The 19482-nt window shown below is 41.9% G+C and overlaps 2 protein-coding genes across 3 annotated transcripts in view; one reads left to right on the top strand and one right to left on the bottom strand.

Annotated features, from left to right (window-relative positions):
* The window catches only part of LOC308586141 (sodium channel protein type 2 subunit alpha), a 95356-nt gene extending 93990 nt beyond the window's left edge, over window positions 1–1366 (bottom strand). For both annotated transcript variants that reach the window (XM_081192414.1, XM_081192415.1), the window contains exon 1: window positions 1050–1366. The gene's annotated coding sequence lies outside the window, so the exon portion shown is untranslated. The remainder of the gene's footprint in view (window positions 1–1049) is intronic.
* An 8437-nt stretch (window positions 1367–9803) lies between these two features.
* Window positions 9804–19482, top strand: part of LOC308586229 (sodium channel protein type 2 subunit alpha-like) — a 71517-nt gene continuing 61838 nt past the window's right edge. The window contains exon 1 of the mRNA XM_081192648.1: window positions 9804–10104. The gene's annotated coding sequence lies outside the window, so the exon portion shown is untranslated. The remainder of the gene's footprint in view (window positions 10105–19482) is intronic.

Here is a 19482-nt window from a genome sequence, read left to right as displayed (position 1 = left end):
ACTGGCTCCGTTGCTTATTGCTGAAGGATACAGAGCGAGGGTTTTTTCCTCCGTGGGCAGATTTGCACATAACATTGCTGGTCTCTCTCTGTGAATCATTACGGGGCGAAATCAAGCTTTACCTGTGATTCCCCACCCACAAAGCCCCCAACGTATTGCTTTCGAATCAAAATGGGAGAGAATGGACAAGTCAGGGAGTGGCATTTGCCTTCTAAGAAGCCCACAGGTCCGAACAATCTGAATAACATACATAATGCAGGGTGGGGCAGGGGAGATATCAGTACCTGTCAAAAGATGGAGTTCAGCCTGTTTCAAGGAAGGTTAATCGCAAGCATGTCGAAAGGTTTAGCCATTAGGTGTGTCTTGCCGAACCTGCTACACTGTTGGGATACTTGATATGTGTCCTCCCTCCTCCTCTTCTTTTTCACATTGTCTCCTATGTAAAAACGACTGTTTCACTGGGATGAAACGGTACAGCCAATACAATATGCCACGCCGAGGCAAGAGAACAAATTAATATTACAAAAGCAGCATTCTGCCGTGCTGAAGATGTTCCAGAAGAACAGCACGTCCCCGCCACACTCTGATGAGCCCCCTCTCTCCTCGTTTTCTTGATCTGCCCTGTTGTTTTATCACCATTTTTTCTTTTTGGGTCTGTGTGTGTGCATCAAATAAACCCACCAAAGCATTGGGGTGGGGGTGGGGGGGTGGACAAAAGCAACGTTAACACTTGTAGCTGACAGGAGGACCAGCAACCACAGCTTATGACCACAGGTTTGCAAGAGAGAAATCTCTCCCGTGCGTTCCAGAAAATGCAGATTTTAACGAGGGAAACAGAAACACACGATGGGCAAGATGTTAAATGGCTTTCCATTCAAAATGGAACAAAACCTTCCCAAAATGATGCCGTTTGTGTTCTGCATGCATCTAAAATTAATTGCCAGCTAGGTGCGCCAGCAGGAGAGAGGAACAATCAATAAGCTGGCCTGATGGTGCGACTGCTACAAAGCCAGCAGAGGAAATATTCTCTTTTAAGTCCATCGTCTTACCTGGAAAGAAGAACGATGAATTACAGGACAAGCAATGCCATTATCCATAGATCTTCATGTATGGGTTTTCCTGCTTCAGCTGTTCAGGTTCCTCAGGATAGTAGCTTTCCAAAGTCTCCCATTTTTACACTTGTCTCATTGACAAACCGATCCAGCCCTAAAACCAAAAAGGAAACCTTTTTTGCAGTAATCTTCTGCCCTGGCGTCTTCCTTTGAGAATCACTCTGTGTTCCCCAACATCCGTAAGGGGGGAAAAAAATGCTGGTGAGGGATAAAAAAAGAAAAAATGAAAGAAGCAAGTGGGGGGAGAGAGATTTATATATAAATAATGAAATAAAATGAGGCAGCAAATTAAGGGATAGCCCCATCTACTGGCAAAAAAGAACGAATGCTTTTCTGCCGCCTTGTTTTTACACCCCTGTGGCAGGAGCTGCATTGTTTAGTCACATATAATCATTCTATGGGCTAAAAATATGCTGGCCTTAAAAGAAGGAAACGGCAAACATTTCATCTGATTACAGCATTTCAAATGGGAGATGAGCTATAAAAGTGATTTGACCCCATTTGGAGAAGCTGGGATGATGTCACATACAGCCACAAGTAGGATTAATTGTATTTTAAAGTTTTTAACCTGCTGTGTGGAACAGTCAGGTCTGGAAGACAAAGAAGGCAAGGAGTTTGTCTTGCCTCCTTTTACCAAAACTCTTTCCTGATATTCACTGTATAGAGAGATACCTTGCTATAATCCTCGCCAGATCAGAATATATTTACATAACTTTCAGGATGGTGTTCAGTCTTTGGGGAGTCTCCAGTGCAGGGGAGTTCCACAGGCAACTATTGTGGATGTCACTCTGTGTGCCCTTTCTACACAATCTTTTGCAAGGAAGCCAAATCAAGCTAGGGGTGGGGTGGGGACAGTATAAGTCATTGCAGAATATCAAGAACAGAAACTCAGGGTTACTAAATACAACTCACTTCTGAGTAGCCATGTCTAGGGTTGCATGGTCAGTGCTATTGGGGTGTTCCTTGCTATAATAAACCATCAGAACTTGGAAGAGTCTACACCACTTCCGAAATCCTTTTGGCCATTGAGGAGTTGCCAGATAAGTGGGTTCTACAATTGCAAAAGAGAAGCTGAGAACATCCCTCACTGTGAAACTATTATTCAGGCTTCTTGCATTAAAAGTACAGTGGTACCTCGGGTTACATACACTTCAGGTTACATACTCTTCAGGTTACAGACTCTGCTAACCCAGAAATAGTACCTCGGGTTAAGAACTTTGCTTCAGGATGAGAATCGAAATTGTGCTCCGACGGCGCGGCAGCAGCAAGAGGCCCCATTAGCTAAAGTGGTGCTTCAGGTTAAGAACAGTTTCAGGTTAAGAACGGACCTCCGGAATGAATTAAGTACTTAACCCGAGGTACCACTGTAATGGGGTGAACATTATATGCTGTCTTCTGTATACTCCTTATTTTGCATGGGGCCTCAGAATGTATACTCAAGTTCACTTAACACATCAATGGCTCCTTTGATTCCCTTTGTTTACCTTATTCATCTGGGGACACTGAGGTCCAGCTCCAAGGGCCTTCTAGCAGTTCCCTCACTGAGAGAAGTGAAGTTACAGTGAGCCAGGCAAAGGGCCTTCTCGGCAGTGACGCCCTCCCATCAGATGTCAAGGAGATCAAGAACTACATACATCTGAAGGCAGTCCTATATTGGTAAATGTTTAGTGTTTGATGTTTTATTATGTTTTCTATATGTGCTGTAAGCTGCCCAGAGTGGGGCTGGGGCAACCAAGCCAGATGAGCAGGGTATAAATGAAAAAAAATTTGTTGTTGTTGAAAAATAAAAGGATGGAAATATTCACTCTTTCAATAAATGAATGGAGATAAAATGGAGATTCAAATCTGTATTTTTGAACGTATATTCATAACAAGGTGATTCTTGTCATGGTTATTCTAGATGAATTGGTCTGCAGTTAAATGGTGCAAACTTTTGCATTAATTGCCTGTGGTGGTTTTGCTGTTGAGCATACTGAAGTAGGTTCTTTTAGGGTTACTTCTGGTCTCTTAACATTTTGTAATCTAATTTCACTGCCACTACCTTAGTAAAAGTGTAGTTAAAATTCATGAAGGTTGCTTGGAATGATTCTCTTGAAAGTTTGCTCCACCTCATCAAGAAAGTTAGGTTCTAGCTAATACAGAAAAGAGGCTAATGCAGTGATTTGTGGACCAGTTACAAAGGAAAACTCTTAGCCAATAGTGAGACAAAACATGTTTTAGGGATCATCATTTAAACTTTACTGACTTTGTGGTTTTTGAGGCTAATGCTTTGAAGCCAGTTTTGGGTTCGAACATTGTGCTATCCTTATAAAGCAGAGCTTTCCAAACTTCTCATGTTGGTGACACATTTTTAGACACGCATCATTTCACGACACAGTGATTCAGTTTTATTAGCAAATCAGAGGTTAAACTGACCCCATTCCAGCCCCAGGTGGAGCGTGGGGAGCATTCGTGCCACATACCTACACACTGCATCCGACACACAGTTTGGAAAGCTCTGCTATAAAGAGACCAGAAATCAGCACCAAGGAGAGCGCTGCTAAAGCGGCAATTTACAGACAAGAATCTTAAGCCGCATGCTTTTGATATGCTTCGTCCTTCTTTTTTATTTCATACATCATTTTTTTGCAAGTGGTGCAGGTGGTCTGCACACCACATTTTTGGGGGGCATAGCCTTTGTGTTACAAAAATAACCTTATGTGTGAAAGCTATTACGTCTTGTTGTTTTTTGTCAGGGATAGGAATGGAGCGAAGCATGGCTAAAAGAAATCCACAGCACTATTTACAGTGTAATAAACTGTGCTATAAACCAATGCCATGTAATGTGATAGGAATTAATTGTAGGCTTGATCCAGATGTTGTGGACTCCAAATCCCATAAACCCCAGTCAGCATGGCCAATAGTCAGGGGTGATGGGAATTGTAGTCCAGAAGGCCTGGAGGCCACTGTGTTGGCTACACCTGCACACTGCTGCTGGAGGAAGGGAGAAAGGCAAGTTTTGCTCATTATTTCTCCCTTTGGTTGTCCCCTGTGTTCCCCTGAAAATCTGCTCTGGGGGATTTAAGGATCCTCATGAGATCCTTAAACAACATGAGAGTTTGCTCAAGGATCTGGGGGGGGGGGGACTGGTGAAACCTCCTCCAATGGGACTCTGCTGGATTAGAGTCTCCATTGCTTGCTGAAGAGTACATCTGGAACCAACCCTTTGTCTGATATAAGGAGAATCCTTATCAGGAATCAAAACAAATGCAGCATGGTTCAGGACCTCAGCACAGAGATAATCAGCATAACATTGCACAAAATTTGGAACCAAGGTAACCCACAATACTCTAAGTTCTTTTCTCTACAGGCATTGCATGCACTGTTGATTACACTCCCTTTGAAGGAGCAGGTATGCAGCTGGGGGTACTTCTGGAGCCATTGCTGTTGTGGCCTTCTTGCCTTCCATCAGCTTCGACTGGTGGCCTAGCTGCACACCTATTGGGACAGGGATAGCCTAACTTATGTTGTCTATGCTCTGGTAACCTCTAGGTTAGATTACTGCAACATGTTATATGTGGGGCTGCCTCTGAAGATGGTTTGCAAACTTCAGCTAGGGCAGAATTTGGCAGCCAGGTTGAAAGGGGTCAACGTGTCAATTTCCAATACTCTTAACTTGCTGTATCTGTGGACATGATTGGGGAGCTAAAAAAAGTATAGCCAGTCTCCTGCAAGACACATAACCTAATCAATCTAATAATCTAGACTAATAATCTAATAAAGGTTTCCTGCAACACTGACAGCAACTGGGTTTCATTTCTGATTTTATTATCACTATTGGGATGAATATAAAGGACAGAGAAATATACTTTTTCACTTTTCTTATTGCTTATGGGTGCAATTCTACACACACACTCCACTCAGTGAAGCTTATTTCTGAGTAGATATGCCACCTAGGATTGCAGCCTAAGTGTCTTAAATCTGAGATAGCTGGAATAATTCCTTAGTTTATTCAAGCATGCTAGTTTCTGCTATAAATCTCTCTTTGCATCTCATCTCAGAGCATGGCTGAGAGTCATCTGCATAGCAAATAAACCTTTCTATTAAATCACATGCAGACATTTATCCAAGAGCTGGAGCAGAAGGCCAGGCGTTTGCTTGTACTGTCAATATAATACATGAAGCTGGTAGTGCAAGTTTCTGCAGTCAGGAGACTTTTTGCCTACAATTGCCCTTTCATTGGCCACAATGCTGAGATAACTTAATATTCTCAAAACCATAAACATTGCAATTATGCACCACTCTTGGTCCATAGCAGAATTTGAAATCCCAGTGCTGATTCTGTGTTATCCTCAGGCTGGCCTGTGGGCAGCTACTGAAGAGAAGAAGCTTTGCAGTCAGAACTATTCAATCATTTGGGGATTTCTCCTTCCACAGCAAGGATTGGGCTAGCATATCTCTGATACCAACCATTGTAAAAGTCCAGACCCTCCAAGTGCCCCTATTTTCCAAGGACAGTCCTGGATTTACAGAACTGGGAAGATGCTTGAAAATGGAATAAGATTTACTGAGTCTCAGCCCTAACCCTGAACTACAGCTCATGTGCATTACTAATACTGTAATCAAAGATTTACTAAGCCCATGAATTAATTTACAGCTAGCAATAAGCCAAATAGGTTAATTAATTTCATTATATGCAACAGGCATTACCTCATGTTTGATTAGGAGGGATTACCTCTTGTGACCAATATGCCTTATAAGTAGCCTCTACTTATTGGGTATATTTATACTGTATACTGTATTTATACAGTCCCATTACTCAGAATTGCTCAACGTCTTGAGAATGCTTATATTTGGCTTTCTTCTTCCTCTGTCGAATTCTGTTCTTTGCTACAGTAGGGAAAATTAGTAAGAGTTTTACAAGCAAACTATGTCAGATTCTCAATGAAGGAAGGAATCATTGTGTAAAAGCTTTCAAACAATAATGAAAGCTTTCAAACACTAATGAAAGTCAAGAAATATGGAGAAAAAGAATTTGATGTATTTTATCATTATTCCCATGAGTTATAGATGGTAGACTGAGATTATTGTAAATGCAGGCATCTGCGTTCAATGTGTTTATTTGCACATTATTTGTGGCTTTATAATTTATTTATTCACATAGAAGGCACACTTAATTTCAGGATAGTTATGCTGGTATGTTTTAACGAAAACAAAGAAGAGTATTTGAAGCAGAAGTGGGTACCCAAGCAGAGATGCAGCCAGATCCCTGGGTCTGCTCCTTACCATGACCTGTTCATCTGAGTGGGAAAGAGTGTTTGATGTTGTACAAAGTGTGTCGTTGTAGCACCTTCCTCTGCCAGAAGATGGGGACACAATTGCATCATGAATTTTGAGTCTTGATTACTTGTCAATCAAGGCTTTTAGATTAGCTGTGCATTAACCTTCTTTGCATTCTTCTGCTGGGATTACTGAGTTGTTTTTACCTTAGCTTTCTACCTGAGGTAGAATTTGGCCCTCACCCAACAACAACAAAAAGTTTCTCACCTCCCAGCCTTTATTGCATCATCCGTTTTTGTGAGCCAAAACCCACTTCACCAGATGCCTAAAGTGGTCACCTAAGTTGCTTCCAAATTCTGCTGCAGTTCAGTTACAATCTGATATGACTCTAACAAGCCATTTGTACACAGCAAGGACATGCCGGATAGCTACTCCTTATTAGTGAATGCTTGCTCCTGAAACCATGCTGATATGGTAGAGCTAAGGAGTTGCCCAGAGACAACAATCATTAATATGCTGAAATAAATCTGATGGAGTTAGATCAATTAAGTGGAGTGTTCAGTCAGGCCATTTGTGACATCTCCAACAAACCAGCTGGACTGACTTACACATTAGCCCCACTGGTGATCTTCATACCTTCTTCTGATGCAACTGCAGAATATGCGAGTGGCTGCCTGGGCAAGACAGCACCATGGACCTGGGCTTCCAGCAAGGGAGGTCCGGAGGGTGGCAACACGAGAATGGGCCTTTTCCACAGTGACACCCCATTTGTGGAATGCTCTCCCCAGGGAGGTTCGGCTGGCACCTTCATTATACACCTCTAGGTGCCAGGCAAAGACATTCCTCTTTAACCAGGCCTTTGGCTGATTGACATCCAATGCCCTTTTAAAACGTGTTGGGGAGGAGTGGGGATTTTGGGTTGTTCTTATTTTTATTATGTATTTTGTGTTTTTATATTGTGAACCACCCCAAGACCTGCAGGTATAAGGCAGTATAAATACTACTACTACTACTACTACTACTACTACTAATAATAATAATAATAATAATGGTGAGTCGCAAGGTCAGGATGGAATGAGTGCACCAGCAGAAATTCTGGATTGGCCTGGACTGTCCCAGTCTCTCCACCACTCTGCCCTGGTCTATATTGCTAATGGCAGTAACAACACTACTGGGAGACCAGCTCTGCCGTGTTGTCCCAGTAATGTGTCTCCACTCCTGCTGCAGACCCAAACTGTTAGGATTTGGGGGCGCTTTGTGGGACTTTCATTCAGTGGTGGTAGCAGCAGCAGCAGCACATACAGCAATTGTTGCCGCTGTTTTAATATGTCACCGTCATAAGGCATTCTACTTCTGCCCAGATCAGATGGTCAGTTAGCATGCTCTCTGTGTGATAGGTAAGTAACCAACATTTGCCAATACGTTAGTTAGCATCTACTTTTGCTATAGGGTCTGTTTCTCAAAGTAATTCAAGATGCTGAATTTTGACTGAACATTAGGAATAACTACCAGGTGGTGTGTAAGCTGTTTGAGTGTGGAGCAGGCTGCCTGGGAAAGGGATGAATTCTCTTTTGCCGATGGTTTTTAAGCAGAGCCAGAGGCAGGAGGGACATCTACCAGGGGTGCTGTAGCATTGGATTGTCTGCATTTGTGGGAGTTGGACTTTATTACCTTTGAGGTCACTTCAACTTTTTGACTCTAAAGACTAGATGTCCATCCTTGGTGCCACATTGTTCTTCAGTACTCGAAGGATCTTAATGGTCCTAGGATACCTTGGGATGCATTCATGAAATGCATGAGTCTTGGGAGAAGGGAAAGTCACCAGAAGGGCACCATTTATGCACAGCCTTTCATTTGTTTTGATTGCTACACCTAGAGGAAAGATGGAAAAGTGAGAAGAAGATCCTATTCTCCACTGGTACACTGTGTCTCACCTGTCACCTTCCTTCCCTTCATCTTAATTAAAACTTGTTGGGGCTCAAAGCTAACTGGAGATCACAGCCTCTGACTTGGCTCCTTTCCTTCTCTTTAAATTGTTTTTTTTTATCTATACAAACAGTAACCAGCCATAGATTTTTTAAAAAATAAAAATAAAACAACAATGAGCACAGTGCCTTCACAATCACAATCATCTTACATTATACAACAATATTGACAACGGAGCCAATTACCCCTCCCTGGGAAGCCTCTCAATGGGTTCCTCTGGTTGTGAATACCCAGTGGTGAGAGAAATGAACTCCATATGATCACATCTATTTCTCCCAGAGCTAAGCGCTGGCACTGAAATAAGTTCATTTAGCTGTGCCTTCGAAAGGCAGGCTCAGAATTAGTTCTGGTTCTAGCTAGGGCCATTGGAGAAATGTGAGGGAAAGGGAAGACTAAAAAGCGGAGGGAGGAAACCTGGAAAGGCAATACGGATTAGAAAAGAGAGGGAAGGAGAGTGGGTGGCTTGGATCTAAGAGGGATATGTAAAATCTCTGTCACGCAAAAGTGCTGAACAATTGAAAATGGCAAAGTGAGGAAGAGGTGGTCAGAACATTGAAATCTGTCTTAGATTAAGTCAAGGTATTTGGTCCATCTGGTCTGGTATTATTGGCAAGGACCAGCAGCCGCTCTCCAAAGTCTCCAAACCTCTTTTCCAGCTACATGAAGTTGCCAGGGACCAAATCTGTGGCTTTCTGCATCAAGGCATGCACTGTACTGCTATGGCACTTCCACAAATATGACAAGAGGCAGACTTGAGTGAGGGAAGCGAGATGTCAGGATGAAGAACTTAAGGACGGACTAAGAGAAGAATGGCCCAGGACAGGAAAGGAATGCTAACAAACTGTGCAATACAGGGAAAAGTAAATAATGGAAGGAGTGGGAGAGAGAAAGAGAGAGGGGGATAATACCAACAGAGCAAGCGGGAAAGGAGAATGTTATCAGAATAAGCAAATAATGAACCAGTCGCCTCTTTGTAGCATAATTATTATTTTTAAAAAAGAAAATGATTAGGTAGTAGAGTAGTCCATAATACGTGGGTGATGGAAAGGTAACCTCAAACGGGAGGACCACACCTGGTGAGGAAGCTCTGAAATATTTGGCCTACTTTCTTGCATGTTCCTGTAGCAAAGGCCATGTCATGTGTGCATGGCAAAAAAGAGAAAGAAAAAAGGATTTTGCTGAGAGCTTTGGCAGCCAGAGTATTTCAGATGAAAGATATTCTGCAGTATCTGTTGCCGTCTTGTCTTTTCAGTCAATCTGGCTGTGTGTGTGTGTGTGTGTGTGTGTGCATTGCCGGGAGGAACACAGCTACAAAGCTGTTGATTCAAGGCTAGCTTTTAAAATTCAAGGTACTTCTCATTTATTCATTCTCTGTGCCAGTAGGTGGAGCTGCCACGTTAGGTGCTGCCTTCCCCCCCCCCTTTCTCTTTTCTGTCTCTCCTCCTCTCCCCCCCCCTTTCCTCCTCCCCACCTCCTAATGAGCTGTTTTCTGATATATGTTGGGTACCATAGAGTGAGGCTGAGAACAGGAAGCGGAGGCAGAAGCAAAGAGGATTCTGGAAAGGTCTCTGTGTTTTCCTTTTTTTTTTCTCCACTGAGCATGCAGAAATCACAGTGAACACATCTATGCATCCATACGTCCAAAGCGTTATAGTCAGAGACCTGGATCATTACAATAAAGAAGCCTTTTGCACGGTCCTGCTGGCTGGATGCTGTGCTGTGATTTGTGTCACTCCCTTTTCATCAGGTAAGCTGGCAAGCCGTTTGCTCAGGCTAGGCGCTGGGCTCCTAGCAACCTGACATCTTCACAGAAAACACTGGATACGATTTTAGCCTCCGGTTGTTTTACAGATAAATCAAAAGGGAAACCGGGGAGAATTTAAAGCCATTTTGAATTGCCCAGTTGTGATGCTGAGCTGTTGTGTAGTTGTGATCGTGTGTGTGTGTGTGTGTGTGTGTGTGTGTGTCCCCTTTCCCCCTTCTACCTTCTTAAGGCTGCAATCTGATACATGCTTACTTGAGAGTAAGCCCAATTGACTTCCCAAGGGCTTACGCCTGAGTAGACATGCATACAACTGTGCTGTGAAACCTTACAGTGGCCTGTACTGTAAATATTACATCCCCCCCCCCTCCCTCATCCCTGTGGATGGGATCAACTGGTAAAATGTGGATTTAATTCAATAAATAAACCCAGGGAGTGCATTAGATCTATGGTGGAGGTCATGTTGCTCCTAAGGGGGAAGAAAATGAACTACTGAGGGTTAGTATTTTGTTTCATTTCATTCTGATCAGTTTTAGTATGTCTGTGGAGCTCATACATCCATGTGTCACAGGGAGGAAATGTATATATAGTATTTATCTCTTGTATACTATTTTCAGACGTGTAGCTTTCAGAATATGAATCCCATGTCCTAATATTTCTGGATGTTTCAATAATATGCATCATATCTATATATTTAACATGGTTAGATATGTTTTTTGAGGGGAGGAATAGGGTATTCAGATGAAGAGAGAAGGCCCCATTTCAGGCCATAATATGAACTCTTCCCCCACCCCAGTTGCCTGGCAAGTTCTATTTAAAAGCAAGCTATCACAAATATTTTAACAGTTATGCCCTCTAAGTTGATATCCATTGATGTACTTCCTTTGACAATATTAATAATTATTTGTTGTAACTAAGTAACGCAGCTTTGAATCCAAAAGCATAGGCTGGGCCATGTAGCTGACAAAATCAGATCAATTTTACCTGTTGGTTGTTGAATTTGTGGGCTTGTAAATTAAATAGAATTGTGTCTTATTTTTTTGTTTGTTTGTTTTGTTCTCCTGGAAGGCTGTGATATAGAAATGATTGTTTTCTTCACATTAGCTTTGGAATAAAAGGTGTATTACAGGGTGTTGCCAGAATAGGGGGCTGTCCTGGCCAAGCAACAGGAGTTTCCCAAATGATGGCCTAGACTGAGATTACTTGAAGAGTAGCCTTTATGGATAATTATTAAATAACATAAGGCTGTGAGGATTAATTAACTTCGTTTTTGTACAACATCTGACAGCTTCGAGTAGGGATCACCTACAGATATTTCCTGACTGCACTAAATAATAGGAGGTGACAGACAGTTTTATACTTCATGTTGTTGTCAATACGGATTTAAATACTTCTGGTTTTGCTTGTACTGACACCTTACCACAGTTTGCTTGTCATGGATCTTGGGAAGCATGGAAAAAAGAAGCCCAAGGAATGTCAGTTTTCTCTTGAGCTATTTGCCGTTTTAGCCTGCCTGTATTATGAAGTTGATTGCGCTTTGTGGTTCTTTATCCCTTTGTACCAAAGTTTACTGTTTCATTTTGTCCAGCTGCTTAATTCCAGACATCTCTGTAGTTGACTTTTTGAGGTGTCCCTACTCTGGAGCACAGGCTTGGAAACTGTGGCCTACATGTCTGTATTGACGTCTGTGTCTACGAGCAGCCTTTAGTCTACAAAATGTCTTGGTTTCTTTTTTAGCCAAGGGCAAGAGTAAGAAAATGTGTCATAAGCAGCATGGATCAGTGATGGGAGCCCATCGCTAATTAGTTATGTCTGCTCTCTGTCAGATTTTTATCCTGAGTGTGAATTATTACTGCTAGGATACTTAAGATATCCAGATGATCAGCTCAGGGCATGGGCCTACCATATTTTCAGGATGGCTCTTTACGTCTTCGTTCAAAGGTAGTAGTGTGACGTTTGGCATTTATATTAATCGCTGGTGAGGAGGGCAAGCCTTGCTGTGGACTGGAGACTATAAGAAGGGTGACCAATTAGCCTGGAAAGACAGTACAGTGGTACCTTGGGTTACATATGCTTCAGCTTACATACACTTCAGGTTACAGACTCCGCTAACCCAGAAATAGTGCTTCAGGTTAAGAACTTTGCCTCAGGATGAGAACAGAAATCGTGCTCCGGTGGCACGGCAGCAGCAGGAGGCCCCTTTAGATAAAGTGGTGCTTCAGGTTGAGAACAGTTTCAGGTTAAGTACGGACCTCTGGAACAAATTAAGTACTTAACCCGAGGTACCACTGTATTCACACATATAATGGCATGGTCCCAAGGCCCAGAGAGTGAGTACAGACAACCATACACCGAGTTGTAGTAGCATGCATGCAACAACTATGTGATAAACCAGTAGTTTATCATATCCTGCAACGTGGCAAGGACAATTTTGCCATGCATCCCCATCCAATCAGAAACCTGGGAATGCAGGAGAGTGCTGGCGTTCCCATCACAGCTTGTTGTAGGCTAGCATCAGAACACGAGGCTCAGCCATATGTTTCAAGAGGCACTGGGTCAGCCTAACAGTTTTCACATATTGAGGCAATGCTTATTTATTTAGCTTAGCCTATGTTTCCAACGTGGTTTGTGGATGGATTTAAATAGACGTCACTGTACAAAAGTAAAACACCAATCAGCAAAACTTCATAGGAGTGGTAGCAAAACAAGAAACAATTTCCAGTGAGAAGATTACAAGGGTGAAGATCACCCTTGTATTTACCCGGCTTTTTAATTGCACTTTAAGCTAACCTTGGGTGTCTACGGCCTAGCATAGTTTAATCTTTTAAACCATTTATGCTAGTAAAGAGGGGGAAATTGGCAATTTTTTAAAACACGTGTCATTTATTTTAAATACTACATACTGTATCATTTTTTAAAAATAGTTTCTTGTTTATAAACTACCCAGAGAATATTTATTGTTTATTGCTATCTAAATTTTGTGCTTTTTATATTGTATCTTTATGTCATGAACTGCCCTGAGATCTGCAGATGAAGGGCAGTATACAAATTTTATTATTATTCATAATGATACTTATACAAATCAGCACATGGACAAAGTCTCAGGGTATGATATATTGTTGCTATAAAAGGGCGAGAGGCCCTCATCCAGTGCTTTGACTGATAAATTATCCTTCCTCAGTCTCGTGCTTGTGTGGTGAAATAGTAATCTAAAGCTTGATCCTTTAATTCACATCCCATTCTGATCAATGAGGCCTGTTCTCATTTACAGTGGTACCTCAGGTTACAAATACCTCAGGTTACAAACACTCCGGGTTACAGACTCCGCTAACACGGAAGAAGTACCTCGGGTTAAGAACTTTACCTCAGGATGAGAACAGAAATTGCGCGGCAGTGGGAGGCCCCATTAGCTAAAGTGGTACCTCAGGTTAAGAACAGACCTCCGGAATGAATTAAGTTCATAACCAGAGGTATCACTGTATCTCCGTAGAACTGGTGCCATCCCTACCCTTGAGGCCACCGGACCCTGCTCTTTCCCGCTCCGCTTTCCCACCCACCCATCCTTTAGTAATTGTGGCTATCTTTGCAACAACAACAAAAAGTCAGTTTATAATTTCTTCTGGCAGCAGCTGCTCTCAAAGTAGATCATAGGGGGGAGAGGCAGGTCACAATGACATCTTATTTTCCCTTTCTCAGTGAGGGAGTGAGGCTGCAAAGGATTGAAATCTTGTGCTTGGTTGTACATGAATAAACCCTAGTGGAAATAAGTTTGGCTTGAGTTCCAAGTATAGGATTGCCACTCTCATATGGTGCCCATCTCTGGACCTCCGCTCCTAGGTTGACTCATGGACCATTTGCGTAAAGCATCCTGATAAATTCGATCCCTAGTCTTAGTTAAACTTTGCCTGATCTCTGTAGTCTCAGCAGAAGACATTTCATTTCTCTAAATCTGCATCCCTTGCCAACCATGTTATTCTTGAGGACTACGTCTGGAAATGAAGTAGTACAAGATGGGAACTGAGAAACAAGAGCTTTCTTATGTTCCTCCTTAAAAATCTCAGAGCCTGAGAGAAGGGGGCACTTACAGGAATATGAGCAACTCACACTTCTATTGCCTACGTCTACTGCAATGTTTGAATATCACTGTCATATGTTGTAACATCCAAACTGGCTCATAGCATGCCAATAGAACGGAGTGTGTTATGAGTCTAAAGCAGTTTTTAAAAAAACCAATAATCAAGTTGGCTATTCATAATTACTCGCACCAAATGGTGGCTCCATATTTAAGCAAGTATTTTCCACAGGCCTGTTCAACACGTCTTCCTGATTTTTTTCTCTCTCCCCACCTCCTAATTCTCAAGATGACTGTCTTAAATGTAAATAAAGTGATTTCATCTTCTGCACTGCAAAATTTGATCACATGCACTAATTATTGCTGCTTCTTTTCAGTTAAGACAGGAAAAGGGAATTGCACATTGCTTAACATCTGAGGTGATTGTGGGAGTTAGAATTGATGTAATTATTTTCATTCTTATAATTGGTGATGTTGCCAGTTGTGTGTGTGTGTGTGTGTGTGTGTGTGTGTGTGTGTGCCTCAAAATAAAAAAATGACCAACTTGATGAAACATTGGCTATCTGATATCTGATAGCAGAAATTCTGTCACAACCCCCCCCCCAAGCTTTGAGTAACAAATTTGCATCAAAATCCCATTGTAGAATCAAACGTTGACCAATTCTTTATGGGTTTCCGTAGTTTGTCTATTTCTTTGAGGTAACCTATTTTAATGGAATATGTATCATTAAAACTGCATAAAACCTTAGTCGTTTTCACATAAGCATATTTAATATAATGCCACATGGCATCATGGGATTGGTACTCAGGCATCCTGATGCTAAAAATGTTTACTCAAAAGTAAGTCTCATTGAGTTCAATGAAACTTATATTGAAAGAAGTATGTTACATTTACACACATAAATTCACACAAATACTGAGTCATTTTTGTGCATACTTGTTTGACCTTGGCACACAAACACACAAATTATCGTGGGATTTGTTGAGATTACAGGAGACAATTCACTGTGAAACTGAGAATATAGATTGTTTGGCACAAAAGATTAAAACATCATAAGCAACAGAGATCACAAAATGCTTAGTAGTTGTTGAAGTGAGGTAACAAAAAACCCCACCCTGATTCATTCAGGCAAGGTGTGTGTTGAATTCACAAAAACCTTAGTGAATCTGAGGATTATTTAGATCATTGCTATTTTTATAGAAAAAGAGGTGCCAGAACTCACCATGAACACCTCCCTTGTTATCTTATAACAGCAATGGCATCTAGCTGAGAGGTGCCAGAACTGAGTTCTGGTGAGTTCTGGCTGAAAAGAAGCCCTGATTTAGACCAATGACAACTAACAGGTATAATCTGAATTCCTATTTTAGCAAACTCTGAGGTAAATTCTAATTAATTTTATGGTTTTTTTTAAAAGGAGTTAAAGAAGATCACACTATGCCTGCTGTTGAAATGTTCCTATGAAGAACTTTGTGGAGAAATTTGAACTGAAACAGCAGTGACACAATAAATGCTATTGTTCATCACTGTTGTGCTTAGGTAGGGCTGCCATACGTCCGGGTTTTCCCTGACATGTCCAGGAATCTGGCTGTCAAAATGGCATCTGGTTGTTGTTTTTTGCTGAATCTGCAAAATGTCCATGAAAACCTGGACATATGGCAAGCAGGGTGAATTTTCTTTAAAAATGCTTAAATAATCCAAAAAAGCTCAAAAACATAATGGGGTGTGTGCTCAACAACTTTGTCCAATTTTTCACTTTTGGGAATATGGCAACCCTAGTTTAGGGGTGTTTTCAAAAGGGCAATCCATAAACCACAAGCCTTACTTCCCAACCTTGCCGTAGAGTTTGGCCAGGCCTGGGCAGGCCGGGTCTTCCTGTTATATACCTGCTGGTATTGACAAGGCATCTGACCCTCACCTGAATCTCATAGCTCTCCTGACAAGTGCTTTGGTATGCAGCCGCAGTGTGGAAATAAAGGATGAGATTGCCCACCAGATACCAGGCACTCTACTATTCAAATTAGGCCCCAGTGGTTTTGTTACAATCTCCTTCTCAATTAAGTAATCAATTTTAATCTAGAATTTAACTTGTCAAAACTTTCTTATTTGTTAATTTGAGCAAGTAAACTACTGCTCTCACTTCTTTACAAACAGTATTTCTACCTTCAACACACTTGAGCAAACCTGCTCCTCTTCCTTTCACAGATATTTTGTTGCCATTTGCAACTGTAGCTACCTCTGATGAGTTATCATTTAACTCTAGGGGGAAATAATTAGCATCACACTTCATGTACATGGAAGTTGCGGAACCAATTACCGTATTTTTTGCTCTATAAGACTTACTTTTTCCCTCCTAAAAAGTAAGGGGGAAAGTGTTTGCGTCTTATGGAGCGAATGCAGGCTGCGCAGCTATCTCAGAAGCCAGAACAGTAAGAGGGATTGCTGCTTTCACTGCGCAGCGATCCCTCTTGCTGTTCTGGCTTCTGAGATTCAGAATATTTTTTTCTTGTTTTCCTCCTCCAAAAATTAGGTGCGTCTTGTGGTCTGGTGCGTCTTATAGAGCGAAAAATACGGTAACCAACTAGAAGGATTACTGTTAATAGCACCAGTTTTCCTATAACTTGATATTGCTGGATAGTTTTGATGAACTGCAAAAGCATTTTTAGTTTGCTTTCTGTTGCCACCCTGGAACTTTTCTTTATTAGTACCACTTTGTTTTGTACGATTCCTTGCAAATGAAGGAAAACAACTTTTCTGCTTGTGTAAGTTGATAATATAATTTTGGTTACTGAGGACAAATAAGATTGTACAAAAACAAGATTGGGTGCAGGCCTGGCCAGGACATAGGTGTCCTGACTGTGACAAAGTGACCTGTGTGATTGCTTGCTTGCTTGATTAACAGCTGTTGGGAACATCAAAGTCCCTGCTCTCCCTTCTTATGGTCTTTGTACTGGACCTGGAGACTCCAATAGAGAGCATTCCATGTCAGGAGCTACACGTAGCAGGGCCTTTTCACTGGTGGTGCCCATTGTATGCCTCACTCTTCCCAGACTTGCTCTCTTTTGGCCTGTATTTTGGAGCTTTATAATTTAGGAAGACTTTGGAAGAACTGGTTGACAAGTCTTATCAGTCGCTGACGTATGAGCAGATTTTAATTGCTGCTATTCTGGGCTTCTGGTGCACCAGGGTTTACACCAGCATAATAGAATTGGCCAGGACACCAGAAGGGATACAATTTATGAGCTTTCTCCATTATCTGCACAGCAGGGGCTGTTCAGTCAACAGTGCAAAGGCTGAGCTGAAGCATTTCCTGATGGTTACCTGCTTTCAGCAATAGATGTCACTGTTTGGTAGTACCCAATTAGTTAGCTGTCAGATTCTAGAGCTCCCTATTGGTGGCTCTTAGGTAATTCACAAAATACAGAGTCCATTCGTAAACCACAGTGTTCATTCATAAAGCAGTAACATAAATCTCCGTTGCTACATATTGGGTGTATATTTCAGCAGTTGAACGTACAGGTTTATGGCCATGCTGTAGTGTAGTGCTTATGCGACTGTGAATAAAATGTGGCTGGGCTTATTGTCTCGGGGTTTGGGGGGGAAAGGTGACAAAACTGATTTCCAATAAGTGCCCCCCTTTATTTCCATAACAAGTCCTTGAGTCTGTACTCTGAATAGTGACACCAGGGACCTAGAAGGTACAGGGCTTGTGAGACCAACCCCTGCACAGTCTCATCAGGGCTGACTTTAAGGCAATTGGAGCAATTTGGAAAATTGGGCCCCGCGAGCTGCCCCTAAGGGCAATCTAGATGGATTTTATTTATATCTATAAGATTTTGCAGACTTTGGCTGTGAACTGGGGCCCTACCAAAAAAAAAAAATCAAGTTGCGCCCCACTGCTTCAAACTGGGCCCCGCTGGCTAGCCCTGAGTCTCATAGTTGCTGGTCCTGAGTTGCCCTGCCCTTGCATGGGTTTGCAATTTGGGGAGAGGGGAGACTGCACACTGGGGAGTGGGCTGGCTAGCGAGGCCCCCTACATTTAGAGGCCCTAGGCTTCAGCCTATTTAGCCTATACATAAATCCGGCACTGTCTACATGGATTAGTCTGTTTTACAATCCAGTAGCTCTTCAAGGCCAAAAGGCATGGCAAGAGAGCAGCAAATGTGGTCACCATAGTGCGCCACGTGATAGCGCTGACCACAAGGCTATACCCTCACAGAAGTGGAGACTCGCCTGGTCATCTGAAGTCAATTTTTGCTTAACAATAGATAACCAGATGAGAGACAGCTTTCCATCCTGAAGAAGTATGCATGCACACAAAAGCTCATACCAAGAACTAACTTAGTTGGTCTTTAAGGTGCTACTGGAAGGAATTTTTTTATTCATCCTGAATTAGAACATTAACATACCACAACCCCTTTTACAGTTTGAGGAAGAGACTTCTTCTTTTGTGTGTTAACTGGCATTTGCAATAACTTGGATTATGTTTACATTCTGTTCAAATGCTAAAAGTGTTATGTAAATGCTAAATATTATTATTTGTTGGCAGGCTTCTGAATTCCTAGTTTACAGTATTTAGACCTGTGGGAGTTATGTCTCCCATATTTTCAGTTTTGTCTCCAATACTCATTCTGCTTTGAAAGCTGAACGCAAACCCGTTTCATGGCTAAAGAGTTGGTAAGATGGCAGTCCTCCTTAAACCTGCATAGTAGTGAAGGTTTGCTACACAAGATAGCAAATGTTGCAGAGAAAGCCAATTTTCCAGTCAGGTTCTGTTGGGAACATTGGCTTGAAAATTTGACCCATGCCATACTTCTAAGTGAGATTCCTAATACGTATGCCCCAAATCATTTATTTAGAAAATGTGTATGATACTCTTCCCTATCATGATTTACTAGAAGTATTGGTCACTAATACATTTACGGTGAATTTCCATCAGAGCCGTTGAGCAGAGTGTCTGACTGGGATCATGTGCTTTTAGTCCCATAGTCATAATTTTCAGTGGCAAAGGACTTCAGAGAAAAAACCTGGCAGGAATCTTCAGAGAATTGATAATATTTTGTTCCACTTGGATTCCAGAGAAGGGTTAGGAACTTCTTGTTACAAGACAGCATTTGCAGTGTCTGAGATGAGGGGAAATGGTTTAGCTCCAGTGACATGCAGAGAATACCAGAAAATCTCTGAAGAGAGTTGCATGCCCTGTTGTTGCAGTCTGCCAATTTAGCAAGCTGGTGCTGTGGTGTGGTTGTGCCAATACAGGAGATTTGTTGAGATGGCTCCTAGTACATTTCCG

Source organism: Podarcis bocagei, assembly GCF_964188305.1.
Source record: "Podarcis bocagei genome assembly, chromosome: 1".
In the NCBI taxonomy this organism is placed as follows: domain Eukaryota; kingdom Metazoa; phylum Chordata; class Lepidosauria; order Squamata; family Lacertidae; genus Podarcis; species Podarcis bocagei.
The sequence above is the reverse complement of the archived record's forward strand: the minus strand, read 5'-3'. Positions and strand labels throughout refer to the sequence as shown.